A 25163-nucleotide genomic window follows, 5' to 3' on the forward strand; every position below is an offset into this window, starting at 1 on the left:
TCCTAGGCAACGTGGGCCCTCTGGTGGCACTTGGATCTGGCTGGGAGTCTCTCCCTTTGGTGATGAGGGCCCTCTTGCATCAGGCACTAGCTGCTCTGGGCTCACCACAATTTCGGATTTGCGTCCACTGGTGCGAAGACACTCCTCCTAAGTTGCCATCACCATGGGGATGTGGGAATTCTGCTCTGACGTCCCAACGGCTGGCTTGCTCACAGCTTCATGATGTGGGCCCTCTGGTGTGAGTTCACTCCGGCCTTGATCCCATAGCCTAGGTGCTCTGGGCCGCATGCAGGGAGGACGCAACTACTGGATTTCTCACCCTTTTAATTCTATGGGCGCTCTGTTGTGAGGCTACTCCTGCCTGCCTCATTCCCAGCCGCTTTATGATGTGTGTCCTCTGGATTGAGGCCACACGTGCTGGGTTCCTCTACTTTCGATGATGTGGCCATACTGATGTGAGGAAATTCCTGCCTGGTTCCCATCCCCTTGGTGTTGTGAGCCCTCTGGTGAGATTCTGATCCTGGCTGGGTTCCTCACCCTTGTGTGAGGTGGGCCCTCTTCTGTGAGGTCACTCCTGCCTGGCTGGCACATGTCACCTTGGCGACACGAACCCTCTAGTGGCAGGTGGATCCTGGTGGTGGCCTCGTCCCCTTGGTTATGAAGGCCCTCTTGTTAGGCCCTAACTGCTGGGATTCCAACATATTCTGATGTGCGCCCAGTCGTGCGAGGACACTCCTGCAAGGTTCCCGTCCCAATGGGAATGTGGGCCTTGTGCTCTGAGGTCCCAAAGGCTGGGTTGCTTACAGTTTCATGATGTAGGCCCTCTGTTGTGACTTCACTCCTGCCTGGATCCCATAGCCTCGCTGTTCTGGGCTGCCTGCTCAGAGGTTCCAACTGCTGGTTTCCTCAACTTTTTATTCTATGGGCCCTATGTTGTGCGGCTACTCCTGCCTGCCTCATTCCCAGCCCATTGGTGATGTGGGTTCTCTGGTTTGAGGCCACATGTAATGGGTTCCTCACCTTTCGATATGTGGCCCCACTGGTGTGAGCACACTCCTGCCTATTTCCCATTCCCTTGGAGATGTGGGCCCTCTGGTGAGAGTGTGATCCTGGCTGGTTTCCTCACCCTTCTGTGAGGAGCGCCCTCTGCTGTGAGGTCACACCTACCTGGCTGGTACAGGTTGCCTTGGTGACGTGGGCCCTCTGGTGGCACTTGGAGGCTGCTGGGATCCTCCTCCCCTCGGTGATGAGTGTCCTCTTGCATCGGGCCCTAAGTGCTGGGTTCTCCACATTTTCTGATGTGCTCCCAGTGGTTCGAGGACACTTCTGCCTGGTTCCCATCCCCATGGGGATGTGGGCCTTCTGCTCTCAGGTCCCAACGGCTGGGTTGCTCACAATTTCATGATGTGGGCTCTCTGGTGCGAGTTCAATCCTGCCTGGATCCCATAGCCTTGGTGCGCCAGGCCGCCTGCTGGGAGATTCCAACAACTGGATTCCTCACCTTGTTCATTCTATGGGCCCTGTGTTGTGAGACTACTCCTGCCTGCCTCACCCGCAGCCCCTTGGTGATGTGGGTCCTCTGGTTTGAGGCCACATGTGCTAGTTTCCTCACCTTTTGATGATGTGGCCCCACTGGTGTGAGGACACTCCTGCCTGGTTCCCATTCCCTTGGTGATGTGGGCCGTCTGGTGACAGTCTGATCCTGATTGGGTTCCTCACCCTTCTGTGAGGTCGCCCTCTGCTGTGAGGTCACTCCTGCCTGGCTGGCAGACGTCCTCTTGGTGACGTTGGCCCTCTGGTGGCAGTTTTACCCTGCTGGGAGCCTCCTCCCCTTGGTGATGAGGGCCCTCTTGCGTCAGGCCCTAACTGATGGTCTTTCCACATTTTCTGATGTGTGCCCTGTGGTGCGACAACACTCCTGCCAGATTCCCATCGCCATGGGGATGTGGGGCTTCTGCCCCGTTGTCCCAAAGACTGGGTTGCTCACAGTCTCATGATGTGGGTCCTCTGGTGTGAGTTCACTCTGTCCTGGATCCCATAGCCTCGGTGCGTTTGGCCACCTGCTGGGAGGTGCCAACTGCTGGATTCCTCACATTTTTTTTCTATGGGCTCTCTGTTGTGAGGCTATCCCTGCTTACCTCATTCCCAGCCCATTTGTGTTGTGGGTCCTCTGGATTGAGGCCACACGTGCTGGGTTCCTCACCTTTCGATGATGTGGCCCGACTGGTGTGAGGACACTCCTGCCTTGTTCCCATCCCATTAGTGATGTAGGCCCTCTGGTGAGAGTCTGATCCTGTCTTGGTTCCTCACCCTTCTGTGAGGTGGGTCCTCTGCTGTGAGGTCACTCCTGCCTAACTGGCACACGTCCCCTTGGCAAGGTGGGCCCTCTGGTAGCAGTTGGATCCTGCTTGGAGCCTCCACCCATGGGTGATGTGGGCACTCTTGTGTCAGGCCCTAACTCCTGGGCTCCCCACGTTTTCTGATGTGCGCCCAGTGATGCCAGTACACTCCTGCCACGTTCCCATCCCCATGGGGATGTGTGCCTTCTGCTCTGAGGTCCCACCGGCTAGGTTGCTCACAGTTTCATGATGTGGGCTCTCTGGTGTGAGTTCAATCCTGCCTGGATCCCATAGCCTTGGTGCGCCAGGCCACCTGCTGGGAGATTCCAACAACTGGATTCCTCACCTTGTTCATTCTATGGGCCCTGTGTTGTGAGACTACTCCTGCCTGCCTCACCCGCAGCCCCTTGGTGATGAGGGTCCTCTGGTTTGAGGCCACATGTGCTAGTTTCCTCACCTTTTGATGATGTGGCCCCACTGGTGTGAGGACACTCCTGCCTGGTTCCCATTCCCTTGGTGATGTGGGCCGTCTGGTGACAGTCTGATACTGATTGGGTTCCTCAACCTTCTGTGAGGTCGCCCTCTGCTGTGAGGACATTCCTGCCTGGCTGGCTCACGTCACCTTGGTGACGTGGACCCTCTGGTGGCAGTTGCACCCGGCTGGGAGCCTCCTCCCCTCGGTGATGAGGGCCCTCTGGTTTCAGGGCCTTACATCTGGGCTCCCCACATTTTCTGATGTGCGCCCAGTGGTGCCAAGACACTCCTGCAAGGTTCCCATCACCATGGGGATGTGGGCCTTCTGCTCTGAGGTCCCAACAGCTGGCTTGCTCACAGTTTCATGATGTGGGCCCTCTGCTGTGAGATCACTCCGGCCTTGATCCCATAGCCTCAGTGCTGTGGGCCACCTGATGGGAAGATCCAGCTGCTGAATTCCTCACTCTTTTAATTCTATTGACTCTCCATTGTGAGACTACTCCTGCCTGACTCTCTTCCAGCCCTTTGGTGATGTGGTTCCTCTGGTTTGATGCCACATGTGCTGGGTTGCTCACCTTTCGATGACATGGCCCCTCTGTTGTGAGGAAACTCCTGCCTTATACCCATCCCCTTGGTTATGTGGGACCTCTGGTGAGAGTCTGATCCTGGCTGTGTTCCTCACCCTTCCGTGCGGTGAGCCCTCTGCTGTGAGGTCACAAGTGCCTGGCTGGCACACGGCTCCTAGGCAACGTGGGCCCTCTGGTGGCACTTGGATCTGGCTGGGAGTCTCTCCCTTTGGTGATGAGGGCCCTCTTGCATCAGGCACTAGCTGCTCTGGGCTCACCACAATTTCGGATTTGCGTCCACTGGTGCGAAGACACTCCTCCAAGTTGCCATCACCATGGGGATGTGGGAATTCTGCTCTGACGTCCCAACGGCTGGCTTGCTCACAGCTTCATGATGTGGGCCCTCTGGTGTGAGTTCACTCCGGCCTTGATCCCATAGCCTAGGTGCTCTGGGCCACATGCAGGGAGGACGCAACTACTGGATTTCTCACCCTTTTAATTCTATGGGCGCTCTGTTGTGAGGCTACTCCTGCCTGCCTCATTCCCAGCCCCTTGGTGATGTGTGTCCTCTGGATTGAGGCCACACGTGCTGGGTTCCTCTACTTTCGATGATGTGGCCATACTGATGTGAGGAAATTCCTGCCTGGTTCCCATCCCCTTGGTGTTGTGAACCCTCTGGTGAGATTCTGATCCTGGCTGGGTTCCTCACCCTTGTGTGAGGTGGGCCCTCTTCTGTGAGGTCACTCCTGCCTGGCTGGCACACGTCACCTTGGCGACGCGGGCCCTCTAGTGGCAGGTGGATCCTGCTGGTGGCCTCGTCCCCTTGGTTATGAAGGCCCTCTACTGTTAGGCCCTAACTGCTGGGATTCCGACATATTCTGATGTGCGCCCAGTCGTGCGAGGACACTCCTGCAAGGTTCCCGTCCCAATGGGAATGTGGGCCTTCTGCTCTGAGGTCCCAAAGGCTGGGTTGCTTACAGTTTCATGATGTAGGCCCTCTGTTGTGACTTCACTCCTGCCTGGATCCCATAGCCTCGCTGTTCTGGGCTGCCTGCTCAGAGGTTCCAACTGCTGGTTTCCTCAACTTTTTATTCTATGGGCCCTATGTTGTGCGGCTACTCCTGCCTGCCTCATTCCCAGCCCATTGGTGATGTGGGTTCTCTGGTTTGAGGCCACATGTAATGGGTTCCTCACCTTTCGATATGTGGCCCCACTGGTGTGAGCACACTCCTGCCTATTTCCCATTCCCTTGGAGATGTGGGCCCTCTGGTGAGAGTGTGATCCTGGCTGGTTTCCTCACCCTTCTGTGAGGAGCGCCCTCTGCTGTGAGGTCACACCTACCTGGCTGGTACAGTTTGCCTTGGTGACGTGGGCCCTCTGGTGGCACTTGGAGGCTGCTGGGATCCTCCTCCCCTCGGTGATGAGTGTCCTCTTGCATCGGGCCCTAAGTGCTGGGTTCTCCACATTTTCTGATGTGCTCCCAGTGGTTTGAGGACACTTCTGCCTGGTTCCCATCCCCATGGGGATGTGGGCCTTCTGCTCTCAGGTCCCAACGGCTGGGTTGCTCACAATTTCATGATGTGGGCTCTCTGGTGTGAGTTCAATCCTGCCTGGATCCCATAGCCTTGGTGCGCCAGGCCGCCTGCTGGGAGATTCCAACAACTGGATTCCTCACCTTGTTCATTCTATGGGCCCTGTGTTGTGAGACTACTCCTGCCTGCCTCACCCACAGCCCCTTGGTGATGTGGGTCCTCTGGTTTGAGACCACATGTGCTAGTTTCCTCACCTTTTGATGATGTGGCCCCACTGGTGTGAGGACACTCCTGCCTGGTTCCCATTCCCTTGGTGATGTGGGCCGTCTGGTGACAGTCTGATCCTGATTGGGTTCCTCACCCTTCTGTGAGGTCGCCCTCTGCTGTGAGGTCACTCCTGCCTGGCTGGCAGACGTCCTCTTGGTGACGTTGGCCCTCTGGTGGCAGTTTTACCCTGCTGGGAGCCTCCTCCCCTTGGTGATGAGGGCCCTCTTGCGTCAGGCCCTAACTGATGGTCTTTCCACATTTTCTGTTGTGTGCCCTGTGGTGCGACAACACTCCTGCCAGATTCCCATCGCCATGGGGATGTGGGGCTTCTGCCCCGTTGTCCCAAAGACTGGGTTGCTCACAGTCTCATGATGTGGGTCCTCTGGTGTGAGTTCACTCTGTCCTGGATCCCATAGCCTTGGTGCGTTTGGCCACCTGCTGGGAGGTGCCAACTGCTGGATTCCTCACATTTTTTTTCTATGGGCTCTCTGTTGTGAGGCTATCCCTGCTTACCTCATTCCCAGCCCATTTGTGTTTTGGGTCCTCTGGATTGAGGCCACACGTGCTGGGTTCCTCACCTTTCGATGATGTGGCCCGACTGGTGTGAGGACACTCCTGCCTTGTTCCATCCCATTGGTGATGTAGGCCCTCTGGTGAGAGTCTGATCCTGTCTTGGTTCCTCACCCTTCTGTGAGGTGGGTCCTCTGCTGTGAGGTCACTCCTGCCTAACTGGCACACGTCCCCTTGGCAAGGTGGGCCCTCTGGTAGCAGTTGGATCCTGCTTGGAGCCTCCACCCATGGGTGATGTGGGCACTCTTGTGTCAGGCCCTAACTCCTGGGCTCCCCACGTTTTCTGATGTGCGCCCAGTGATGCCAGTTCACTCCTGCCACGTTCCCATCCCCATGGGGATGTGTGCCTTCTGCTCTGAGGTCCCACCGGCTAGGTTGCTCACAGTTTCATGATGTGGGCTCTCTGGTGTGAGTCCACTGCGCCCTGTATCCCATAGTGTCTGGGCTGTGGGCCGCCTGCTGGGAGGTTACAGCTACTGGATTCCTCACCATTTTTATTCTATGGTCCCTCTGTTGTGTGGCAACTCCTGCCTGCCTTAGTCCCCAAAACTTGGTTATGTGGATCCTCTTTTTTTGAGGCCAAGTGTGCTGGGTTCCTCACCTTTCCATGATGTGGCCCAACTGGTGTGAGGCTACTTCTTCCTGGTTGACATTCCCTTGGTGATGTGGGTCCTCTGGTGAGAGTCTGATCCTGGCTGTGTTCCTCAACCTTCTGTGAGGTGGGCCCTCTGCTCTGAGGTCACTCCTGCCTGCCTGTCACACGTCGCTGTGATGATGTGGGCCCTACTGTGGCAGTTGGAGCCTGCTGCCTTCCTCCTCCCCTCAGTGATGAGGCCCCTCTGGCCTCAGGCCCTAACTGCTGGGCTCCCCATATTTATCGATGTCCACCCAGTGGTGCAAGGACACTCCTGCCAGGTTCCCGTCCCCATGTCGATGTTGACTTTCTGCTCTGTGGTCCAACGCCTGGGATGCTCACAGTTTCATGATGTGGGCCCTCTGGTGTGAGTACACACCGGCCTGGATCCCATAGCCTCGGTGCTCTAGGCCACCTGCTAGGAGGTTCCTACTGCTGGATACCTCACATTTTATTCTATGGGCAATCTGTTGTGAAGCTACTCCTGCCTGCCTCACTCCCAGCCACTTAGTGATGTGAGTCCTTTTGATTGAGGACACATATGCTGGGTTAATCACCTTTCGATGATGTGGCACCACTGGTACGAGGACATCCCTGCCTTGTTCCCATCCCCTTGGTGATGTGCGCCCTCTGGTGAGAGTCTGATCCTTGCTCGGTTCCTCAGCCTTCTGTGAGGTGGTCCCTCTGCTGTGAGGTCACTCCTGCCTGGCTGGCACACGTCGCCTTGATGACGTGGGCTCTGTGGTGGCATTTAAAGCCTGCGGGGTGTGTCGTCCCCTCGGTGATGAGGGCCCTCTGGGGTCAGGCCGTAACTTCTGGGCTCCCCACATTTTCTGATGTGTACCCAGTAGAGCGAGGACACACCTGCCAGTTTCCCATCCCCATGGTGATGTGGGCCTTCTGCTCTGAAGTCCCAACGGCTGGGTTGCTCACACTTTCATGATGTGGGCTCTCTGGTGTCAGTTCACTCCGTCCTGGATCCCAGAGCCTCGGTGCTCTGGGCCTCCTGCTGGGAGGTTCCAATTGCTGGTTTCCTCATATTTATATACTATGGGCCCTCTGTTGTGAGGCTATTCCTGCCTGCCTCATTGCCACACACTTTGTTTTGGGGGTCCTCTGGTTTGAGGCCACATGTGCCGGGTTCCTCACCTTACGATGATGTGGCCCCACTGGTGTGAGAACACTCCTGCCTGGTTCCCATCCCCTTGGTGTTGTGGGCCCTCTGGTGAGAGTCTGATCCTGGCTGGGCTCCTCAACCTTCTGTGAGGGGGGACCTCTGCTGTGAAGTCACACTTTACTGGCTGGCACTCATCGCCTTGGCAATGTGGGTCATCTGATGACATTTGGAGCTTTCTGGGAGCCTCCTCCTCTCAGTGATTAGGGTCCTCTGGCGTCAGGCCCTGACTGCTGGCCTCCAAACATGTTCTGATGTGCGCCCAGGGGTGCGAGGACACTCCTGTCAGGTTCCCATCCTCTTGGGGATGTGGGCCTTCTGCTCTGAGGACCCAACGGCTGGGTTCCTCAGAGTTTCAGGATGTGGGCCCTCTGGTGTGAGTTCACTATGGACTGGATCCCATAGCCTCGGTGCTCTGGGGCGCCTGCTGGGAGGTTCCAACTCTTGTATTCCTCACCTTTTTTTATTCTTTTTGCCTTCTGTTGTGAGGCTACTCCTTCCTGGCTCACTCCGAGCCCCTTGAAGATGTGGGTCCTCTGGTTTGAGGACACATGTGCTGGGTTCTTCACTTTTCGAGGATGTGGTCCCACTGATGTGAGGACACTCCTGCCTGGTTCCCATCCTCTTCGTGAGGTGGGCCCTCTGGTGAAAGTCTGATCCTAGCTGGGTTCCTCAAGCTTCTGTGAGGTGGACCCTGTGCTGTGAGGTCACTCCTGCCTGGTTGGCACACGTCCCCTTGGCATTGTGGGCCCTCTGGTGTCAGTTGGATCCTGCTGGGATTCTCATCCCCTCTTTGATGAGGGCCCTCTGGCGTCAGGCCCTAACTTCTGGGCTCCCTACAATTTCTGATGTGCACCCACTGGTGCGAGGACACGCCTGCCAGTTTCCCATCCCCATGGGGATGTAGGACTTCTGCTCTGAAGTCCCAAAGGCTGGCTTTCTCACAGTTTCATGATGTGGGCCCTCTGGTGAGAGTCTGATCCTGGCTGGGTACCTCATCCTACAGTCAGGTGGGCCCTCTGCTGTGAGGACATTCCTGCCTGGCTGGCTCATGTCACCTTGGTGACGTGGACCCTCTGGTGGCAGTTGCACCCGGCTGGGAGCCTTCTCCCCTCAGTGATGAGGGCCCTCTTGTTTCAGGGCCTTCCTTCTGGGCTCCCCACATTTTCTGATGTGCGCCCAGTGGTGCGAGGACACTCCTGCAAGGTTCCCATCACCATGGGGTTGTGGGCCTTCTGCTCTGAGGTCTCAAGAGCTGGCTTGCTCACAGTTTCATGATGTGGGCCCTCTGCTGTGAGTTCACTCCGGCCTTGATCCCATAGCCTCAGTGCTGTGGGCCACCTGATGGGAAGACCCAGCTGCTGAATTCCTCACTCTTTTAATTCTATCGACTCTCCGTTGTGAGGTTACTCCTGCTTGACTCTCTTCCAGCCCTTTGGTGATGTGGTTCCTCTGGTTTGATGCCACATGTGCTGGGTTGCTCACCTTTCGATGATATGGCCCCTCTGTTGTGAGGAAACTCCTGCCTCATACCCATCCCCTTGGTTATGTGGGACCTCTGGTGAGAGTGTGATCCTGGCTGGTTTCCTCACCCTTCTGTGAGGAGCGCCCTCTGCTGTGAGGTCACACCTACCTGGCTGGTACAGGTTGCCTTGGTGACGTGGGCCCTCTGGTGGCACTTGGAGGCTGCTGGGATCCTCCTCCCCTCGGTGATGAGTGTCCTCTTGCATCGGGCCCTAAGTGCTGGGTTCTCCACATTTTCTGATGTGCTCCCAGTGGTTCGAGGACACTCCTGCCTGGTTCCTATCCCCATGGGGATGTGGGCCTTCTGCTCTCAGGTCCCAACGGCTGGGTTGCTCACAATTTCATGATGTGGGCTCTCTGGTGTGAGTTCAATCCTGCCTGGATCCCATAGCCTTGGTGCGCCAGGCCACCTGCTGGGAGATTCCAACATCTGGATTCCTCACCTTGTTCATTCTATGGGCCCTGTGTTGTGAGACTACTCCTGCCTGCCTCACCCGCAGCCCCTTGGTGATGAGGGTCCTCTGGTTTGAGGCCACATGTGCTAGTTTCCTCACCTTTTGATGATGTGGCCCCACTGGTGTGAGGACACTCCTGCCTGGTTCCCATTCCCTTGGTGATGTGGGCCGTCTGGTGACAGTCTGATACTGATTGGGTTCCTCAACCTTCTGTGAGGTCGCCCTCTGCTGTGAGGACATTCCTGCCTGGCTGGCTCACGTCACCTTGGTGACGTGGACCCTCTGGTGGCAGTTGCACCCGGCTGGGAGCCTCCTCCCCTCGGTGATGAGGGCCCTCTGGTTTCAGGGCCTTACATCTGGGCTCCCCACATTTTCTGATGTGCGCCCAGTGGTGCGAAGAAACTCCTGCCAGATTCCCATCACCATGGGGATGTGGGCCTTCTGCTCTGAGGTCCCAACAGCTGGCTTGCTCACAGTTTCATGATGTGGGCCCTCTGCTGTGAGATCACTCTGGCCTTGATCCCATAGCCTCAGTGCTGTGGGCCACCTGATGGGAAGATCCAGCTGCTGAATTCCTCACTCTTTTAATTCTATTGACTCTCCATTGTGAGGCTACTCCTGCCTGACTCTCTTCCAGCCCTTTGGTGATGTGGTTCCTCTGGTTTGATGCCACATGTGCTGGGTTGCTCACCTTTCGATGACATGGCCCCTCTGTTGTGAGGAAACTCCTGCCTTATACCCATCCCCTTGGTTATGTGGGACCTCTGGTGAGAGTCTGATCCTGGCTGTGTTCCTCACCCTTCCGTGCGGTGAGCCCTCTGCTGTGAGGTCACAAGTGCCTGGCTGGCACACGGCTCCTAGGCAACGTGGGCCCTCTGGTGGCACTTGGATCTGGCTGGGAGTCTCTCCCTTCAGTGATGAGGGCCCTCTTGCATCAGGCACTAGCTGCTCTGGGCTCACCACAATTTCGGATTTGCGTCCACTGGTGCGAAGACACTCCTCCCAAGTTGCCATCACCATGGGGATGTGGGAATTCTGCTCTGACGTCCCAACGGCTGGCTTGCTCACAGCTTCATGATGTGGGCCCTCTGGTGTGAGTTCACTCCGGCCTTGATCCCATAGCCTAGGTGCTCTGGGCCGCATGCAGGGAGGACGCAACTACTGGATTTCTCACCCTTTTAATTCTATGGGCGCTCTGTTGTGAGGCTACTCCTGCCTGCCTCATTCCCAGCCCCTTGGTGATGTGTGTCCTCTGGATTGAGGCCACACGTGCTGGGTTCCTCTACTTTCGATGATGTGGCCATACTGATGTGAGGAAATTCCTGCCTGGTTCCCATCCCCTTGGTGTTGTGAACCCTCTGGTGAGATTCTGATCCTGGCTGGGTTCCTCACCCTTGTGTGAGGTGGGCCCTCTTCTGTGAGGTCACTCCTGCCTGGCTGGCACACGTCACCTTGGCGACGCGGGCCCTCTAGTGGCAGGTGGATCCTGCTGGTGGCCTCGTCCCCTTGGTTATGAAGGCCCTCTACTGTTAGGCCCTAACTGCTGGGATTCCGACATATTCTGATGTGCGCCCAGTCGTGCGAGGACACTCCTGCAAGGTTCCCGTCCCAATGGGAATGTGGGCCTTGTGCTCTGAGGTCCCAAAGGCTGGGTTGCTTACAGTTTCATGATGTAGGCTCTCTGTTGTGACTTCACTCCTGCCTGGATCCCATAGCCTCGCTGTTCTGGGCTGCCTGCTCAGAGGTTCCAACTGCTGGTTTCCTCAACTTTTTATTCTATAGGCCCTATGTTGTGCGGCTACTCCTGCCTGCCTCATTCCCAGCCCATTGGTGATGTGGGTTCTCTGGTTTGAGGCCACATGTAATGGGTTCCTCACCTTTCGATATGTGGCCCCACTGGTGTGAGCACACTCCTGCCTATTTCCCATTCCCTTGGAGATGTGGGCCCTCTGGTGAGAGTGTGATCCTGGCTGGTTTCCTCACCCTTCTGTGAGGAGCGCCCTCTGCTGTGAGGTCACACCTACCTGGCTGGTACAGGTTGCCTTGGTGACGTGGGCCCTCTGGTGGCACTTGGAGGCTGCTGGGATCCTCCTCCCCTCGGTGATGAGTGTCCTCTTGCATCGGGCCCTAAGTGCTGGGTTCTCCACATTTTCTGATGTGCTCCCAGTGGTTCGAGGACACTTCTGCCTGGTTCCCATCCCCATGGGGATGTGGGCCTTCTGCTCTCAGGTCCCAACGGCTGGGTTGCTCACAATTTCATGATGTGGGCTCTCTGGTGTGAGTTCAATCCTGCCTGGATCCCATAGCCTTGGTGCGCCAGGCCGCCTGCTGGGAGATTCCAACAACTGGATTCCTCACCTTGTTCATTCTATGGGCCCTGTGTTGTGAGACTACTCCTGCCTGCCTCACCCACAGCCCCTTGGTGATGAGGGTCCTCTGGTTTGAGGCCACATGTGCTAGTTTCCTCACCTTTTGATGATGTGGCCCCACTGGTGTGAGGACACTCCTGCCTGGTTCCCATTCCCTTGGTGATGTGGGCCGTCTGGTGACAGTCTGATCCTGATTGGGTTCCTCACCCTTCTGTGAGGTCGCCCTCTGCTGTGAGGTCACTCCTGCCTGGCTGGCAGACGTCCTCTTGGTGACGTTGGCCCTCTGGTGGCAGTTTTACCCTGCTGGGAGCCTCCTCCCCCTTTGGTGATGAGGGCCCTCTTGCGTCAGGCCCTAACTGATGGTCTTTCCACATTTTCTGATGTGTGCCCTGTGGTGCGACAACACTCCTGCCAGATTCCCATCGCCATGGGGATATGGGGCTTCTGCCCCGTTGTCCCAAAGTCTGGGTTGCTCACAGTCTCATGATGTGGGTCCTCTGGTGTGAGTTCACTCTGTCCTGGATCCCATAGCCTCGGTGCGTTTGGCCACCTGCTGGGAGGTGCCAACTGCTGGATTCCTCACATTTTTTTTCTATGGGCTCTCTGTTGGGAGGCTATCCCTGCTTACCTCATTCCCAGTCCATTTGTGTTGTGGGTCCTCTGGATTGAGGCCACACGTGCTGGATTCCTCACCTTTCGATGATATGGCCCGACTGGTGTGAGGACACTCCTGCCTTGTTCCATCCCATTGGTGATGTAGGCCATCTGGTGAGAGTCTGATCCTGTCTTGGTTCCTCACCCTTCTGTGAGGTGGGTCCTCTGCTGTGAGGTCACTCCTGCCTAACTGGCACACGTCCCCTTGGCAAGGTGGGCCCTCTGGTAGCAGTTGGATCCTGCTTGGAGCCTCCACCCATGGGTGATGTGGGCACTCTTGTGTCAGGCCCTAACTCCTGGGCTCCCCACGTTTTCTGATGTGCGCCCAGTGATGCCAGTTCACTCCTGCCACGTTCCCATCCCCATGGGGATGTGTGCCTTCTGCTTTGAGGTCCCACCGTCTAGGTTGCTCACAGTTTCATGATGTGGGCTCTCTGGGGTGAGTCCACTCCGCCCTGTATCCCATAGTGTCTGGGCTGTGGGCCGCCTGCTGGGAGGTTACAGCTACTGGATTCCTCACCATTTTTATTCTATGGTCCCTCTGTTGTGTGGCAACTCCTGCCTGCCTTAGTCCCCAAAACTTGGTGATGTGGATCCTCTTTTTTTGAGGCCAAGTGTGCTGGGTTCCTCACCTTTCCATGATGTGGCCCAACTGGTGTGAGGCTACTTCTTCCTGGTTGACATTCCCTTGGTGATGTGGGTCCTCTGGTGAGAGTCTGATCCTGGCTGTGTTCCTCAACCTTCTGTGAGGTGGGCCCTCTGCTGTGAGGTCACTCCTGCCTGCCTGTCACACGTCGCTGTGATGATGTGGGCCCTACTGTGGCAGTTGGAGCCTGCTGCCATCCTCCTCCCCTCAGTGATGAGGCCCCTCTGGCCTCAGGCCCTAACTGCTGGGCTCCCCACATTTTTCGATGTCCAACCAGTGGTGCAAGGACACTCCTGCCAGGTTCCCGTCCCCATGTCGATGTTGACTTTCTGCTCTGTGGTCCAACGCCTGGGATGCTCACAGTTTCATGATGTGGGCCCTCTGGTGTGAGTACACACCGGCCTGGATCCCATAGCCTCGGTGCTCTAGGCCACCTGCTAGGAGGTTCCTACTGCTGGATACCTCACATTTTATTCTATGGGCACTCTGTTGTGAAGCTACTCCTGCCTGCCTCACTCCCAGCCACTTGGTGATGTTAGTCCTCTGGATTGAGGACACATATGCTGGGTTAATCACCTTTCGATGATGTGGCACCACTGGTACGAGGACATCCCTGCCTTGTTCCCATCCCCTTGGTGATGTGCGCCCTCTGGTGAGAGTCTGATCCTTGCTCGGTTCCTCAGCCTTCTGTGAGGTGGTCCCTCTGCTGTGAGGTCACTCCTGCCTGGCTGGCACACGTCGCCTTGATGACGTGGGCTCTGTGGTGGCATTTAAAGCCTGCGGGGTGTGTCGTCCCCTCGGTGATGAGGGCCCTCTGGGGTCAGGCCGTAACTTCTGGGCTCCCCACATTTTCTGATGTGTACCCAGTAGAGCGAGGACACACCTGCCAGTTTCCCATCCCCATGGTGATGTGGGCCTTCTGCTCTGAAGTCCCAACGGCTGGGTTGCTCACACTTTCATGATGTGGGCTCTCTGGTGTCAGTTCACTCCGTCCTGGATCCCAGAGCCTCGGTGCTCTGGGCCTCCTGCTGGGAGGTTCCAATTGCTGGTTTCCTCGTATTTATATTCTATGGGCCCTCTGTTGTGAGGCTATTCCTGCCTGCCTCATTGCCACACACTTTGTTTTGGGGGTCCTCTGGTTTGAGGCCACATGTGCCGGGTTCCTCACCTTACGATGATGTGGCCCCACTGGTGTGAGAACACTCCTGCCTGGTTCCCATCCCCTTGGTGTTGTGGGCCCTCTGGTGAGAGTCTGATCCTGGCTGGGCTCCTCAACCTTCTGTGAGGGGGGACCTCTGCTGTGAGGTCACACTTTACTGGCTGGCACTCATCGCCTTGGCAATGTGGGTCATCTGATGACATTTGGAGCTTTCTGGGAGCCTCCTCCTCTCAGTGATTAGGGTCCTCTGGCGTCAGGCCCTGACTGCTGGCCTCCAAACATGTTCTGATGTGCGCCCAGGGGTGCGAGGACACTCCTGTCAGGTTCCCATCCTCTTGGGGATGTGGGCCTTCTGCTCTGAGGACCCAACGGCTGGGTTCCTCAGAGTTTCAGGATGTGGGCCCTCTGGTGTGAGTTCACTATGGACTGGATCCCATAGCCTCGGTGCTCTGGGCCGCCTGCTGGGAGGTTCCAACTCTTGTATTCCTCACCTTTTTTTATTCTTTTTGCCTTCTGTTGTGAGGCTACTCCTTCCTGGCTCACTCCCAGCCCCTTGAAGATGTGGGTCCTCTGGTTTGAGGACACATGTGCTGGGTTCTTCACCTTTCGAGGATGTGGTCCCACTGATGTGAGGACACTCCTGCCTGGTTCCCATCCTCTTCGTGAGGTGGGCCCTCTGGTGAAAGTCTGATCCTAGCTGGGTTCCTCAAGCTTCTGTGAGGTGGACCCTGTGCTGTGAGGTCACTCCTGCCTGGTTGGCACACGTCCCCTTGGCAACGTGGGCCCTCTGGTGTCAGTTGGATCCTGCTGGGATTCTCATCCCCTCTTTAATGAGGGCCCTCTGGCGTCAGGCCCTAACTTCTGGGCTCCCTACTATTCCTGATGTGCACCCACTGGTGCGAGGACACGCCTGCCAGTTTCCCATCCCAATGGGGATGTAGGACTCCTGCTCTGAAGTCCCAAAGGCTGGCTTTCTCACAGTTTCATGATGTGGGCCCTCTGGTGAGAGTCTGATCCTGGCTGGGTACCTCACCCTACTGTCAGGTGGGCCCTCTGCTGTGAGGACATTCCTGCCTGGCTGGCTCACGTCACCTTGGTGACGTGGACCCTCTGGTGGCAGTTGCACCCGGCTGGGAGCCTCCTCCCCTCGGTGATGAGGGCCCTCTGGTTTCAGGGCCTTACATCTGGGCTCCCCACATTTTCTGATGTGCGCCCAGTGGTGCCAAGACACTCCTGCAAGGTTCCCATCACCATGGGGATGTGGGCCTTCTGCTCTGAGGTCCCAACAGCTGGCTTGCTCACAGTTTCATGATGTGGGCCCTCTGCTGTGAGTTCACTCCGGCCTTGATCCCATAGCCTCAGTGCTGTGGGCCACCTGATGGGAAGACCCAGCTGCTGAATAACTCACTCTTTTAATTCTATCGACTCTCCCTTGTGAGGCTACTCCTGCCTGACTCTCTTCCAGCCCTTTGGTGATGTGGTTCCTCTGGTTTGATGCCACATGTGCTGGGTTGCTCACCTTTCGATGACATGGCCCCTCTGTTGTGAGGAAACTCCTGCCTCATACCCATCCCCTTGGTTATGTGGGACCTCTGGTGACAGTCTGATCCTGGCTGTGTTCCTCACCCTTCCGTGCGGTGAGCCCTCTGCTGTGAGGTCACAAGTGCCTGGCTGGCACACGGCTCCTAGGCAACGTGGGCCCTCTGGTGGCACTTGGATCTGGCTGGGAGTCTCTCCCTTTGGTGATGAGGGCCCTCTTGCATCAGGCACTAGCTGCTCTGGGCTCACCACAATTTCGGATGTGCATCCACTGGTGCGAAGACACTCCTCCCAAGTTGCCATCACCATGGGGATGTGGGAATTCTGCTCTGCCGTCCCAACGGCTGGCTTGCTCCCAGCTTCATGATGTGGGCCCTCTGGTGTGAGTTCACTCCGGCCTTGATCCCATAGCCTAGGTGCTCTGTGCCGCATGCAGGGAGGACGCAACTACTGGATTTCTCACCCTTTTAATTCTATGGGCGCTCTGTTGTGAGGCTACTCCTGCCTGCCTCATTCCCAGCCCCTTTATGATGTGTGTCCTCTGGATTGAGGCCACACGTGCTGGGTTCCTCAACTTTCGATGATGTGTCCATACTGATGTGAGGAAATTCCTGCCTGGTTCCCATCCCCTTGGTGTTGTGAGCCCTCTGGTGAGATTCTGATCCTGGCTGGGTTCCTCACCCTTGTGTGAAGTGGGCCCTCTTCTGTGAGGTCACTCCTGCCTGGCTGGCACATGTCACCTTGGCGACACGAAACCTCTAGTGGCAGGTGGATCCTGGTGGTGGCCTCGTCCCCTTGGTTATGAAGGCCCTCTACTGTTAGGCCCTAACTGCTGGGATTCCAACATATTCTGATGTGCGCCCAGTCGTGCGAGGACACTCCTGCAAGGTTCCCGTCCCAATGGGAATGTGGGCCTTGTGCTCTGAGGTCCCAAAGGCTGGGTTGCTTACAGTTTCATGATGTAGGCCCTCTGTTGTGACTTCACTCCTGCCTGGATCCCATAGCCTCGCTGTTCTGGGCTGCCTGCTCAGAGGTTCCAACTGCTGGTTTCCTCAACTTTTTATTCTATGGGCCCTATGTTGTGCGGCTACTCCTGCCTGCCTCATTCCCAGCCCATTGGTGATGTGGGTTCTCTGGTTTGAGGCCACATGTAATGGGTTCCTCACCTTTCGATATGTGGCCCCACTGGTGTGAGCACACTCCTGCCTATTTCCCATTCCCTTGGAGATGTGGGCCCTCTGGTGAGAGTGTGATCCTGGCTGGTTTCCTCACCCTTCTGTGAGGAGCGCCCTCTGCTGTGAGGTCACACCTACCTGGCTGGTACAGGTTGCCTTGGTGACGTGGGCCCTCTGGTGGCACTTGGAGGCTGCTGGGATCCTCCTCCCCTCGGTGATGAGTGTCCTCTTGCATCGGGCCCTAAGTGCTGGGTTCTCCACATTTTCTGATGTGCTCCCAGTGGTTCGAGGACACTTCTGCCTGGTTCCCATCCCCATGGGGATGTGGGCCTTCTGCTCTCAGGTCCCAACGGCTGGGTTGCTCACAATTTCATGATGTGGGCTCTCTGGTGTGAGTTCAATCCTGCCTGGATCCCATAGCCTTGGTGCGCCAGGCCGCCTGCTGGGAGATTCCAACAACTGGATTCCTCACCTTGTTCATTCTATGGGCCCTGTGTTGTGAGACTACTCCTGCCTGCCTCACCCGCAGCCCCTTGGTGATGTGGGTCCTCTGGTTTGAGGCCACATGTGCTAGTTTCCTCACCTTTTGATGATGTGGCCCCACTGGTGTGAGGACACTCCTGCCTGGTTCCCATTCCCTTGGTGATGTGGGCCGTCTGGTGACAGTCTGATCCTGATTGGGTTCCTCACCCTTCTGTGAGGTCGCCCTCTGCTGTGAGGTCACTCCTGCCTGGCTGGCAGACGTCCTCTTGGTGACGTTGGCCCTCTGGTGGCAGTTTTACCCTGCTGGGAGCCTCCTCCCCTTGGTGATGAGGGCCCTCTTGCGTCAGGCCCTAACTGATGGTCTTTCCACATTTTCTGATGTGTGCCCTGTGGTGCGACAACACTCCTGCCAGATTCCCATCGCCATGGGGATGTAGGGCTTCTGCCCCGTTGTCCCAAAGACTGGGTTGCTCACAGTCTCATGATGTGGGTCCTCTGGTGTGAGTTCACTCTGTCCTGGATCCCATAGCCTCGGTGCGTTTGGCCACCTGCTGGGAGGTGCCAACTGCTGGATTCCTCACATTTTTTTTCTATGGGCTCTCTGTTGTGAGGCTATCCCTGCTTACCTCATTCCCAGCCCATTTGTGTTGTGGGTCCTCTGGATTGAGGCCACACGTGCTGGGTTCCTCACCTTTCGATGATGTGGCCCGACTGGTGTGAGGACACTCCTGCCTTGTTCCCATCCCATTGGTGATGTAGGCCCTCTGGTGAGAGTCTGATCCTGTCTTGGTTCCTCACCCTTCTGTGAGGTGGGTCCTCTGCTGTGAGGTCACTCCTGCCTAACTGGCACACGTCCCCTTGGCAAGGTGGGCCCTCTGGTAGCAGTTGGATCCTGCTTGGAGCCTCCACCCATGGGTGATGTGGGCACTCTTGTGTCAGGCCCTAACTCCTGGGCTCCCCACGTTTTCTGATGTGCGCCCAGTGATGCCAGTACACTCCTGCCACGTTCCCATCCCCATGGGGATGTGTGCCTTCTGCTCTGAGGTCCCACCGGCTAGGTTGCTCACAGTTTCATGATGTGGGCTCTCTGGTGTGAGTCCACTCCGCCCTGTATCCCATAGTGTCTGGGCTGTGGGCCGCCTGCTGGGAGGTTACAGCTACTGGATTCCTCACCATTTTTATTCTATGGTCCCTCTGTTGTGTGGCAACTCCTGCCTGCCTTAGTCCCCAAAACTTGGTGATGTGGATCCTCTTTTTTTGAGGCCAAGTGTGCTGGGTTCCTCACCTTTCCATGATGTGGCCCAACTGGTGTGAGGCTACTTCTTCCTGGTTGACATTCCCTTGGTGATGTGGGTCCTCTGGTGAGAGTCTGATCCTGGCTGTGCTCCTCAACCTTCTGTGAGGTGGGCCCTCTGCTGTGAGGTCACTCCTGCCTGCCTGTCACACGTCGCTGTGATGATGTGGGCCCTACTGTGGCAGTTGGAGCCTGCTGCCATCCTCCTCCCCTCAGTGATGAGGCCCCTCTGGCCTCAGGCCCTAACTGCTGGGCTCCCCACATTTTTCGATGTCCAACCAGTGGTGCAAGGACACTCCTGCCAGGTTCCCGTCCCCATGTCGATGTTGACTTTCTGCTCTGTGGTCCAACGCCTGGGATGCTCACAGTTTCATGATGTGGGCCCTCTGGTGTGAGTACACACCGGCCTGGATCCCATAGCCTCGGTGCTCTAGGCCACCTGCTAGGAGGTTCCTACTGCTGGATACCTCACATTTTATTCTATGGGCACTCTGTTGTGAAGCTACTCCTGCCTGCCTCACTCCCAGCCACTTGGTGATGTTAGTCCTCTGGATTGAGGACACATATGCTGGGTTAATCACCTTTCGATGATGTGGCACCACTGGTACGAGGACATCCCTGCCTTGTTCCCATCCCCTTGGTGATGTGCGCCCTCTGGTGAGAGTCTGATCCTTGCTCGGTTCCTCAGCCTTCTGTGAGGTGGTCCCTCTGCTGTGAGGTCACTCCTGCCTGGCTGGCACACGTCGCCTTGATGACGTGGGCTCTGTGGTGGCATTTAAAGCCTGCGGGGTGTGTCGTCCCCTCGGTGATGAGGGCCCTCTGGGGTCAGGCCGTAACTTCTGGGCTCCCCACATTTTCTGATGTGTACCCAGTAGAGCGAGGACACACCTGCCAGTTTCCCATCCCCATGGTGATGTGGGCCTTCTGCTCTGAAGTCCCAACGGCTGGGTTGCTCACACTTTCATGATGTGGGCTCTCTGGTGTCAGTTCACTCCGTCCTGGATCCCAGAGCCTCGGTGCTCTGGGCCTCCTGCTGGGAGGTTCCAATTGCTGGTTTCCTCGTATTTATATTCTATGGGCCCTCTGTTGTGAGGCTATTCCTGCCTGCCTCATTGCCACACACTTTGTTTTGGGGGTCCTCTGGTTTGAGGCCACATGTGCCGGGTTCCTCACCTTACGATGATGTGGCCCCACTGGTGTGAGAACACTCCTGCCTGGTTCCCATCCCCTTGGTGTTGTGGGCCCTCTGGTGAGAGTCTGATCCTGGCTGGGCTCCTCAACCTTCTGTGAGGGGGGACCTCTGCTGTGAGGTCACACTTTACTGGCTGGCACTCATCGCCTTGGCAATGTGGGTCATCTGATGACATTTGGAGCTTTCTGGGAGCCTCCTCCTCTCAGTGATGAGGGCCCTCTGGCGTCAGGCCCTGACTGCTGGCCTCCAAACATGTTCTGATGTGCGCCCAGGGGTGCGAGGACACTCCTGTCAGGTTCCCATCCTCTTGGGGATGTGGGCCTTCTGCTCTGAGGACCCAACGGCTGGGTTCCTCAGAGTTTCAGGATGTGGGCCCTCTGGTGTGAGTTCACTATGGACTGGATCCCATAGCCTCGGTGCTCTGGGGCACCTGCTGGGAGGTTCCAACTCTTGTATTCCTCACCTTTTTTTATTCTTTTTGCCTTCTGTTGTGAGGCTACTCCTTCCTGGCTCACTCCCAGCCCCTTGAAGATGTGGGTCCTCTGGTTTGAGGACACATGTGCTGGGTTCTTCACCTTTCGAGGATGTGGACCCACTGATGTGAGGACACTCCTGCCTGGTTCCCATCCTCTTCGTGAGGTGGGCCCTCTGGTGAAAGTCTGATCCTAGCTGGGTTCCTCAAGCTTCTGTGAGGTGGACCCTGTGCTGTGAGGTCACTCCTGCCTGGTTGGCACACGTCCCCTTGGCAACGTGGGCCCTCTGGTGTCAGTTGGATCCTGCTGGGATTCACATCCCCTCTTTGATGAGGGCCCTCTGGCGTCAGGCCCTAACTTCTGGGCTCCCTACAATTTCTGATGTGCACCCACTGGTGCGAGGACACGCCTGCCAGTTTCCCATCCCCATGGGGATGTAGGACTTCTGCTCTGAAGTCCCAAAGTCTGGCTTTATCACAGTTTCATGATGTGGGCCCTCTGGTGAGAGTCTGATCCTGGCTGGGTACCTCACCCTAGTGTCAGGTGGGCCCTCTGCTGTGAGGACATTCCTGCCTGGCTGGCTCACGTCACCTTGGTGACGTGGACCCTCTGGTGGCAGTTGCACCCGGCTGGGAGCCTCCTCCCCTCAGTGATGAGGGCCCTCTGGTTTCAGGGCCTTCCTTCTGGGCTCCCCACATTTTCTGATGTGCGTCCAGTGGTGCGAGGACACTCCTGCAAGGTTCCCATCACCATGGGGTTGTGGGCCTTCTGCTCTGAGGTCTCAAGAGCTGGCTTGCTCACAGTTTCATGATGTGGGCCCTCTGCTGTGAGTTCACTCCGGCCTTGATCCCATAGCCTCAGTGCTGTGGGCCACCTGATGGGAAGATCCAGCTGCTGAATTCCTCACTCTTTTAATTCTATCGACTCTCCGTTGTGAGGTTACTCCTGCCTGACTCTCTTCCAGCCCTTTGGTGATGTGGTTCCTCTGGTTTGATGCCACATGTGCTGGGTTGCTCACCTTTCGATGATATGGCCCCTCTGTTCTGAGGAAACTCCTGCCTCATACCCATCCCCTTGGTTATGTGGGAACTCTGGTGAGAGTGTGATCCTGGCTGGTTTCCTCACCCTTCTGTGAGGAGCGCCCTCTGCTGTGAGGTCACACCTACCTGGCTGGTACAGGTTGCCTTGGTGTCGTGGGCAGTCTGGTGGCACTTGGTGGCTGCTGGGATCCTCCTCCCCCCGGTTATGAGTGTCCTCTTGCATCGGGCACTAAGAGCTGGGTTCTCCACATTTTCTGATGTGCTCCCAGTGGTTCGAGGACACTCCTGCCTGGTTCCCATCCCCATGGGGATGTGGGCCTTCTGCTCTCAGGTCCCAACGGCTGGGTTGCTCACAATTTCATGATGTGGGCTCTCTGGTGTGAGTTCAATCCTGCCTGGATCCCATAGCCTTGGTGCGCCAGGCCACCTGCTGGGAGATTCCAACAACTGGATTCCTCACCTTGTTCATTCTATGGCCCCTGTGTTGTGAGACTACTCCTGCCTGCCTCACCCGCAGCCCCTTGGTGATGAGGGTCCTCTGGTTTGAGGCCACATGTGCTAGTTTCCTCACCTTTTGATGATGTGGCCCCACTGGTGTGAGGACACTCCTGCCTGGTTCCCATTCTCTTGGTGATGTGGGCCGTCTGGTGACAGTCTGATACTGATTGGGTTCCTCAACCTTCTGTGAGGTCGCCCTCTGCTGTGAGGACATTCCTGCCTGGCTGGCTCACGTCACCTTGGTGACGTGGACCCTCTGGTGGCAGTTGCACCCGGCTGGGAGCCTCCTCCCCTCGGTGATGAGGGCCCTCTGGTTTCAGGGCCTTACATCTGGGCTCCCCACATTTTCTGATGTGCGCCCAGTGGTGCGAAGAAACTCCTGCCAGATTCCCATCACCATGGGGATGTGGGCCTTCTGCTCTGAGGTCCCAACAGCTGGCTTGCTCACAGTTTCATGATGTGGGCCCTCTGCTGTGAGATCACTCCAGCCTTGATCCCATAGCCTCAGTGCTGTGGGCCACCTGATGGGAAGATCCAGCTGCTGAATTCCTCACTCTTTTAATTCTATTGACTCTCCATTGTGAGGCTACTCCTGCCTGACTCTCTTCCAGCCCTTTGGTGATGTGGTTCCTCTGGTTTGATGCCACATGTGCTGGGTTGCTCACCTTTCGATGACATGGCCCCTCTGTTGTGAGGAAACTCCTGCCTTATACCCATCCCCTTGGTTATGTGGGACCTCTGGTGAGAGTCTGATCCTGGCTGTGTTCCTCACCCTTCCGTGCGGTGAGCCCTCTGCTGTGAGGTCACAAGTGCCTGGCTGGCACACGGCTCCTAGGCAACGTGGGCCCTCTGGTGGCACTTGGATCTGGCTGGGAGGCTCTCCCTTTGGTGATGAGGGCCCTCTTGCATCAGGCACTAGCTGCTCTGGGCTCACCACAATTTCGGATTTGCGTCCACTGGTGCGAAGACACTCCTCCCAAGTTGCCATCACCATGGGGATGTGGGAATTCTGCTCTGACGTCCCAACGGCTGGCTTGCTCACAGCTTCATGATGTGGGCCCTCTGGTGTGAGTTCACTCCGGCCTTGATCCCATAGCCTAGGTGCTCTGTGCCGCATGCAGGGAGGACGCAACTACTGGATTTCTCACCCTTTTAATTCTATGGGCGCTCTGTTGTGAGGCTACTCCTGCCTGCCTCATTCCCAGCCCCTTGGTGATGTGTGTCCTCTGGATTGAGGCCACACGTGCTGGGTTCCTCTACTTTCGATGATGTGGCCATACTGATGTGAGGAAATTCCTGCCTGGTTCCCATCCCCTTGGTGTTGTGAACCCTCTGGTGAGATTCTGATCCTGGCTGGGTTCCTCACCCTTGTGTGAGGTGGGCCCTCTTCTGTGAGGTCACTCCTGCCTGGCTGGCACACGTCACCTTGGCGACGCGGGCCCTCTAGTGGCAGGTGGATCCTGCTGGTGGCCTCGTCCCCTTGGTTATGAAGGCCCTCTACTGTTAGGCCCTAACTGCTGGGATTCCGACATATTCTGATGCGCGCCCAGTCGTGCGAGGACACTCCTGCAAGGTTCCCGTCCCAATGGGAATGTGGGCCTTGTGCTCTGAGGTCCCAAAGGCTGGGTTGCTTACAGTTTCATGATGTAGGCCCTCTGTTGTGACTTCACTCCTGCCTGGATCCCATAGCCTCGCTGTTCTGGGCTGCCTGCTCAGAGGTTCCAACTGCTGGTTTCCTCAACTTTTTATTCTATGGGCCCTATGTTGTGCGGCTACTCCTGCCTGCCTCATTCCCAGCCCATTGGTGATGTGGGTTCTCTGGTTTGAGGCCACATGTAATGGGTTCCTCACCTTTCGATATGTGGCCCCACTGGTGTGAGCACACTCCTGCCTATTTCCCATTCCCTTGGAGATGTGGGCCCTCTGGTGAGAGTGTGATCCTGGCTGGTTTCCTCACCCTTCTGTGAGGAGCGCCCTCTGCTGTGAGGTCACACCTACCTGGCTGGTACAGGTTGCCTTGGTGACGTGGGCCCTCTGGTGGCACTTGGAGGCTGCTGGGATCCTCCTCCCCTCGGTGATGAGTGTCCTCTTGCATCGGGCCCTAAGTGCTGGGTTCTCCACATTTTCTGATGTGCTCCCAGTGGTTCGAGGACACTTCTGCCTGGTTCCCATCCCCATGGGGATGTGGGCCTTCTGCTCTCAGGTCCCAACGGCTGGGTTGCTCACAATTTCATGATGTGGGCTCTCTGGTGCGAGTTCAATCCTGCCTGGATCCCATAGCCTTGGTGCGCCAGGCCGCCTGCTGGGAGATTCCAACAACTGGATTCCTCACCTTGTTCATTCTATGGGCCCTGTGTTGTGAGACTACTCCTGCCTGCCTCACCCGCAGCCCCTTGGTGATGTGGGTCCTCTGGTTTGAGGCCACATGTGCTAGTTTCCTCACCTTTTGATGATGTGGCCCCACTGGTGTGAGGACACTCCTGCCTGGTTCCCATTCCCTTGGTGATGTGGGCCGTCTGGTGACAGTCTGATCCTGATTGGGTTCCTCACCCTTCTGTGAGGTCACCCTCTGCTGTGAGGTCACTCCTGCCTGGCTGGCAGACGTCCTCTTGGTGACGTTGGCCCTCTGGTGGCAGTTTTACCCTGCTGGGAGCCTCCTCCCCTTGGTGATGAGGGCCCTCTTGCGTCAGGCCCTAACTGATGGTCTTTCCACATTTTCTGATGTGTGCCCTGTGGTGCGACAACACTCCTGCCAGATTCCCATCGCCATGGGGATGTGGGGCTTCTGCCCCGTTGTCCCAAAGACTGGGTTGCTCACAGTCTCATGATGTGGGTCCTCTGGTGTGAGTTCACTCTGTCCTGGATCCCATAGCCTCGGTGCGTTTGGCCACCTGCTGGGAGGTGCCAACTGCTGGATTCCTCACATTTTTTTTCTATGGGCTCTCTGTTGTGAGGCTATCCCTGCTTACCTCATTCCCAGCCCATTTGTGTTGTGGGTCCTCTGGATTGAGGCCACACGTGCTGGGTTCCTCACCTTTCGATGATGTGGCCCGACTGGTGTGAGGACACTCCTGCCTTGTTCCCATCCCATTGGTGATGTAGGCCC

This window comes from Delphinapterus leucas, chromosome 21 (genome assembly GCF_059928025.1).
Source record: "Delphinapterus leucas isolate spDelLeu-1000000601 "Yukka" chromosome 21, BTC_Dleu_Yukka2, whole genome shotgun sequence".
NCBI classification, from domain to species: Eukaryota; Metazoa; Chordata; class Mammalia; order Artiodactyla; family Monodontidae; genus Delphinapterus; species Delphinapterus leucas.